The 7,230-nt window shown below is 42.5% G+C and overlaps 1 non-coding gene across 1 annotated transcript; it reads right to left on the bottom strand.

Moving 5' to 3' along the window:
• Positions 1-3,685: 3,685 nt before the first annotated feature.
• On the bottom strand, positions 3,686-3,776 carry trnar-ucu (transfer RNA arginine (anticodon UCU)). The gene is given in 2 exon segments: positions 3,686-3,721; positions 3,740-3,776. It is a non-coding gene; the product is annotated as a tRNA-Arg (tRNA).
• Between the last annotated feature and the right edge of the window lie 3,454 nt (positions 3,777-7,230).

Below are 7,230 nucleotides of genomic sequence, written 5' to 3'. Positions count from 1 at the left end.
CTTGTCCAATCTTTCCTCGTAAGACAGCCCACCCATTCCATGTATTAGTCTCGTAAACTTTCTCTGTACTACCTCCAATGCATTTACATCCTTCCGCAAATAAGGAGACAAGTACAGTACTCAGTACTGCAGAAGAGGTCTCACCAATGTCCTGGATAGGTGAAGCATAACCTCCCTACTATTGTATTCAATTCCCATGGTGATAAATGATAACATTCGATTAGCTTTCCTAATTACGTGCTGGACCTGCATACTAACCTTTTGCAATTCATGCCCTCGGACACCCAGATCCCTCTGCATCTCAGAGCTCTGCAATCTCTCACCATTTAGATAATATGCTTTTTTATTCTTCCTGCCATAGTGGACAATTTCCGACTTTCCCAAATTATACTCCATTTGCCAGGTCTTTGCCCAATCACTTAACCTATCTATATCCCTTTGTAGCCCCCTTATGTCCTCTTCACAACCTACTTTCCTACCTATCTTTGTGATGAGCAAATTTAGCAACAATACCTTCGGTCCCTTCATCTAAGTCATTTATATAAATTGTAAAAAGTTGAGGTCCCAGCACAGATCCCTGTGGCACACCACTCGTTACTTCTTGCCAACCAGAAAATGACCCATTTATGCTGACTCTCTGATTCCTGTCAGCTAGCCAATCTTCTATCCATGCCAATATGTTACCCCCGACACCATGAGCTTTTATTTTCTGCAATAACCTTTGATATGGCACCTTATCCTTCTGGAAATCAAAATACAATACATCCACTGGTTCCCCTTTATCCACAGCACATGTAACTCCCTCAAAGAACTCCAATAAATTGGTTAAACATGATTTCCCTTTCAAAAAAACATGTTGACTCTGCCTGATTACCTTAATTTTTTCTAAATGCCCTGCTATAACATCCTCTGTAATAGCTCCAAGCATTTTCCCTCAGACAAATGTTAAGCTAACTGGCCTGTCGTTTCCTGCTTTCTGTCTCCCTCCCTTTTTGAATAAATGAGTTACATTCACTCTTTTCCAATCTAACGGAACCTTCTCGAATCTAGGGAATTTTGGAATATTAAAACCAGCGCATCAACTATCTCACTAGCCAATTCAGGACCTGGCGACTTGTCAACCCGCAGCTCCAACAATTTGTTTAGTACCACTTCCCTGGTGATTGTAATTTTCTTGAGTTCCTCCATCCCTTCAATTTCCTGATATACGGCTAATACTGGGATGTTATTTGTATACTCAATAGTGAAGACCGATGCAAAGTATCTGTTCAATTCATCTGCCATCTCTTAATTATCCATTATTAATTCCCCAGACACACTTTCTATTGGACCAACAGTCGCTTTGTTAACTCTTTTCTTTTTAAAATATCTATCGAAACTCTTACTAGTTGTCTTGAAATTTCTTGCGAGCTTTGTCTCATACTCTAATTTTACCTTCCTTATCAATCTTTTAGTCATTCTTTGCTGTTTTTTTTATATTCTGTCCAATCTTCTGACCTGCCTCCCACCTTTGCACAATTATAGGCTTTTTCTTTAAGTTTGATAGTATCTTTGACTGTTTTCGTGAACCATGGATGGTGAGTCCCACCTTTGGAACTTTTCTTTCTCGTTGAAATGTATCTATTCTGTGTATTCTGAAATATCCCCTTAAATGTCTGCCACTGCATCTCTATTGACTTATCCCTTAACCTAATTTGCCAGTTCACTTTAGCTAGCTCTGCTTTCATGACCTTATAATTGCCCTTATTTAAATTTAAAATACTAGTCTGGGACCCACTCTCCTCTCCCTCAAACTGAATGTAAAATTCAATCATATTATAATCGCGACTACCTAGGGGCACCTTAACTATGAGGTCATTAATTAATCCTATCTCATTGCACAATGCCAGGTCTAGTATAGCCTGCTCTCTGGTTGGCTCCAGAATGTATTGTTCCAAGAAATTATCCCCAAAACATTCTATGTATTCCTCATCTAGGCTACCTCTGCCCATCTGAATTTTCCACTCTATATGTAGATTAAAATCCCCCATAATTATCACAGTACCTTTCTGACAAGATGCCATTATTTCTTCCTTTATATCCCATCCGACAGTGTGGTTAATGTTAGGTGGCCTGTACACCACTCCCACAAGTGACTTCTTGCCTTTATGTTTTCTCATTTGTACTCAAACTGATTCTGCATCCTGATCTCCAGAACTCAGGTCATCCCTCTCGATTACGCTAATACCATTATTAATTAACAGAGCTACCCCGCCACCTTTTCCTAGCTTCCTGTCCATCCAAAATGCCATGTCACCTCCAATATTCTCATCCCAATCTATGTCGCCCTGCAGCCATGTCTCTGTAATGACTATCAGATCGTACTAATTTATTCTATTTGTGCTCCCAGTTCATCTGTTTTGTTTCAAATGCTCCATGCATTCAGATACAGAGCATTTAGTTTTGTCCTTTTATTATTTTTGTCACCTCTGGCCTTATCTGTCGATTTACTCTTAGATTTGTACATTCTGCCCCTTCCTGTCACAGTCTGTTTATCATTTCCCATATTTATACCTTTCTCTCTCGCCCTGTCTCTCCTCCTTGATTCACCATATCTTCCCAAATTTGATCCCTTGCCCCCACTATTCAGTTTAAAACCGTCTCTACTTCCCTCGTTATGTGGCTCGCTAGAACACCGGCACCAGCACGGTTCAGGTGTAGACCGTCCCAACGGTACAACCACCTCTTTCCCCAGTACTGGTGCCAATGCCCCACAAACCAGAAACCACTACTACCACACCAGTCTTTCAGCCGCACATTACTTTCTCTAATCTTATTTGTCCTATGCCAATTTGCACATGGCTCAGGTAATAATCCAGAGATGATTAACTTTGAGGTTCTGCTTCTTAATTTGGTGCCTAGTTCCTCAGACTGACTTTGCAGAACCTCTATCCTTGTCCTGCCTATGTCTTTGGTACCGACATGGACCACGACGACTGGATCCTCCCCCTCCCATTGTATGTTTCGCTCCAGCCCTGAGCAGATGTCCTGAATCCTGGCACCGGCAGGCAACACAGCTGTCTGGACTCCTGCTTTTGCTGCAGAGAACAGAGTCAATCCACCTTACTATACTGTCCCCTACTACCACTACATTCCTTTTTTCTCCCTCTTTGAGCCGCAAACACTTACTGCAGACGTGTTTGCCCTGGATCACACTGGCATCCAGGAACTCCCACATGCTGCAGCTGTGACACATCACCTGTCCTGTCATCCTTAACGTGTTTCAATTAACTACTTAAATATTTTATTCAATTATTCATTTTATTGCATATTTTAATAAACTTACCACTAGTTTGTTTACTATTTTAAATGTTAGGACTAAAATGGATCTTAATCACTTACCGGATGCGCATCAAGCAGGTCGGTTCTTCCAAACCAATCAACTACCTGCTTGCCTGAGATGTCACAGCTTACCAGATCCTCACCAAACAGCTCCTTCCACTGCACCGAAGAAAGAACCAAATCCTGTATCCTCACCGCAGCAGCTCTCTGTTTCCCTGCTCTCACTCTCCATTGTGACGTCACTCCTCGATTTTTTTTTCCCCTGCTCTGCTCCTCTCTCTCTCGCTCTGTCTCCGAGTCTGTGCTTTTGGCACATTCCTTCATTTGTTGTTCCGTTGTGCTCCTCTGTTTCTGGTTCAAAATCTGACTCTGGTGGGATTTGAACCCACAACCTTTGAATATCGTCTTAATCATTATTTAGAAGTCCAACACTCTATCCATTGCGCCACAGAGCCTCACACATTTTGATTAACATCACTAAGGCCTTTGATCTTGTCAGCAGAGACGGCCTCTTCAAACTGCAATGGAACATCGGCTGCCCTCCTGACCTCTTGGGCATCATCTCTTCTTTCCACGAGAACATGCACAGTTCCATCAGTTACAATGGAGCAACATCAGACGCTTTCAAGATCAGCAGTGGGGTAAAGCAGGGCTGCGCGCTGGCGCCAACTCTCTTAGGAACAGAGGAACATAGGAGTAAGCTATTCAGCCCGTCGAACCTGCTCTGTCATTCAATTCGATCATGGCTGATCACCTACCTCAAAGCCCCTTTCCCATGCTATCCCCATATCCCTTGATGTCATGAGTATCAAGATTTCTATCAATTTCTGTCTTGAACATGCTCAATGATTGAGCTGTCACAGCCCTCTGGGGCACAGTATTCCAATGATTCACCACCGTCTGAGTGAAGAAATGCCACCCATCTCAGTTTTAAATGGCCTACTCCTTATTCTGAGACGATGTCCTTTGGTTTTAGACTCACCAACCAGGGCAAACATCCTGTCTACATCCACACTGTCACGCCCTGTAAGAATTTTGTCAGTTTCAATCAGATCACCTCTCATTCTTCGAAAAGTTAAGGAATACAGGCCCAGTTTCCTCATAAGACAATCCCACCATCCCAGGGATTAGTCTGGTGACATAAAAACAAGAAATGCTGGAACCACTCAGCAGGTCTGGCAGCATCTGTGAAAAGAGAAGCAGAGTTAACGTTTCAGGTCAGTGACCCATCTTCGGAATTGACATATATTAGAAAAGTCACAGGTTATAAGCAAGTGGGGTGGGGGTGGGGCAGGAGATAACAAAGGAGAAGGTGTAGATTGGACAAGGCCACATAGCTGACCAAAAGGTCATGCAGCAAAGGCAAACAATATGTTAATGGTGTGTTGAAAGACAAAGCATTAGTACAGATTAGGTGTTAATGGACTGAATATTGAACAGCAGGAAGTACAAACCTGAAAAAAACAGTAGGTAAGCAAACTGAACAAACTGAGATGAAATGAAATAAATGCAAAAAAAAGATTAGTCTGTTGACCCTCTGTTTCACCCCCTCTATGGCAAGTGTATCCTTCATAAGATGAGAATAAACTGTGCACAATACTCCAGTGCGGATACACCAAGGCTCTATACAATTGCAGCAAGACATCTTTACTCCTGTACTCATGACCCCTCGTGTGGGTACAACATACCATTTGCCTTCCTAATTGATTGCTGCACCTGCACAAGAGCTTTTGGTGTCTCAGGAACAAGGACACCCAGGTCCCTTTGGACATCGACACTTCCCAACCTCTCACCATTTAAGAAATACTCTGTCTTTCTGTTTATTCTACCAAAGTGAATAACTTCACACTTATTCACATTATATTCCATGTTCTTGCCCATTCACTTAGCCTCTCCAGGTCCCCTGGAAGCCTCTCTGCATCCTCCTCACAACTCACACTTCACCGAGCTTTGTGTCATCTGCAAACTTGGAAATATTACATTTAATTCCCACATCCAAATCATTTATATAGGTTGTTAACAGCTGTGGCTCCAACACTGATCCTTGCAGTACCCCAATAGTAACAGCCTGCCATCCTGAGAAGGACCCGTTATTGCTGTAATTGTGACCTGACTCCAAAAACAACTGGACTGGAATGGAATGGAATTCTTCAGTGTTTCTGTTGTTTGGCTTGCATTGACTCATCGATTTTCTTGTTTTTCACATTGTCGATGCCTTTGAATAATTGTGGATGATTCTTCAGGGTGTCTTCTTTCACCAGGTAGTTCTGACCTCTGATGATGTTGATTGTCATCAGCTTCAATTCGCTGATAGTTTTGGAAGTGAGCAGATTTCCTTTGCTTGAGTCTACAACATGGAACTCAGTCTGACATGTGGACCCACGGGAGGATTTGAATGCCATCCCTGCGTTGGAGTTGCATCCATCCAATAAGAGACCGAGTAGAAGTGACAGTTCTGTCAGTCGAATATGAGACTTTTAATGGCAGGGTTGTGAGTTTGAGTGCCATTCTGCTTTTCCCTTTTGTCAGGCTTCATGAACAGAGAGTACAGGGAGTGTTTGAAATGAGCAAGTCTCGCTTTGATTCAGGACTCTTCCCTCTCAGCAGCATCTCACTATGAAAGATTGAATTTGATCTCATTTCATTCTCAGCTCGGAGTCTGTGCGGCTCAGTGGCACTTCTGGCTGTCTCCCGCTTCACAATCCATCAGTACTGAGAAAGCAATGGGGAATATTACTCACATGTTGTGTTCTTTAATTTTTTGGAAAACTTGAATGTATGTATTTTCTTCCAAAACAAGGACACCACGCTATTGCTAATGTCGGGCTGAAATAGCTCAGTTGGGAGAGCGTTAGAATGAAGATTCAAAGGTCCCTGGGTCAATCCCGGGTTTCAGCAATTTCGCTTCATTATGCGTCCCTTGCCTTGGTTCTGATTTTCCAGTTGCACAATTTACTTTGAGATTATTTCCCAAGCACCAGTGGATTGAATTTGAGAAACAACACAGAGTCATTTACAACATAGAAGGTGGTCGTTTGGCCGATCACGTCCATGCTGGATCTCCCCGGAGCAATCTCGTCAGTTCCACTCACCAGCTCGATCCCTTTCCTCCTGGAAGTTTCTTTCCTTCAAGTATCCATCTAATTTCCTTTTCAAATCATTGATTGTCTCTGCTTCCACCACACTCGTGGGCCAAGACCCACAGCATAAAAAATTCCACCTCATCAAGGATGGGAAATACTTATATCTTCTATATTTGCTTATTCTCTATTTCTATGAGAATAGACTGACAGTCAACATGAAAGGAAACCCAAAAATCTTCGAGCAGCATGTAAATGATAAGTGGGTAGTAAGAGGTTGAGTCGGGCCTATGAGGGACAAAAAGGATAATATAAGCTTAGAGGTGCAGGGCAATGTTAATCTACTTAATGAGTACTTTGCATCAGTGATCACTGAGGAAGTGGAATTTGACAAAATATCAGTCGAAGTGAAGACAGTCGAGTCAATGGAGAGGGTACAAATTGAGAGAGGGTGGTACGAAAAAGGCTGGCTGTGCTTAGGGTAGATAAATCACCTGGTCTGGATGGCTGGCATCCCAGGTTGCGAAAGGAAATGCGGATGCAGATAATGGAAGAGTTTGCAATAATCTTCCAATCTTCCCTGGATACGGGGGAGGTGCCAGAGGATTAAACAGTGGCAAATGCGACGCCCTTATTCAAGAAAGGGTGTAAGGACAGTCCGGCTAACTACAGGCTAGTTAGATTAACAGCAGCGGTGGGTAAGGTTTTAGAAAGAATAATCAGGGTAAAAAATCAACAGTCACTTGGAGAGGTTTGAGTTAATTAAGGAGAGTGAGCATGGATTTATAAATGGGAGTTCATGCTTGACTAATCTAACTGCATTTTTTGA

The sequence above is a fragment of the Heterodontus francisci genome, unplaced genomic scaffold, assembly GCF_036365525.1.
Source record: "Heterodontus francisci isolate sHetFra1 unplaced genomic scaffold, sHetFra1.hap1 HAP1_SCAFFOLD_58, whole genome shotgun sequence".
Classification (NCBI taxonomy): domain Eukaryota; kingdom Metazoa; phylum Chordata; class Chondrichthyes; order Heterodontiformes; family Heterodontidae; genus Heterodontus; species Heterodontus francisci.
The sequence above is the reverse complement of the archived record's forward strand: the minus strand, read 5'-3'. Positions and strand labels throughout refer to the sequence as shown.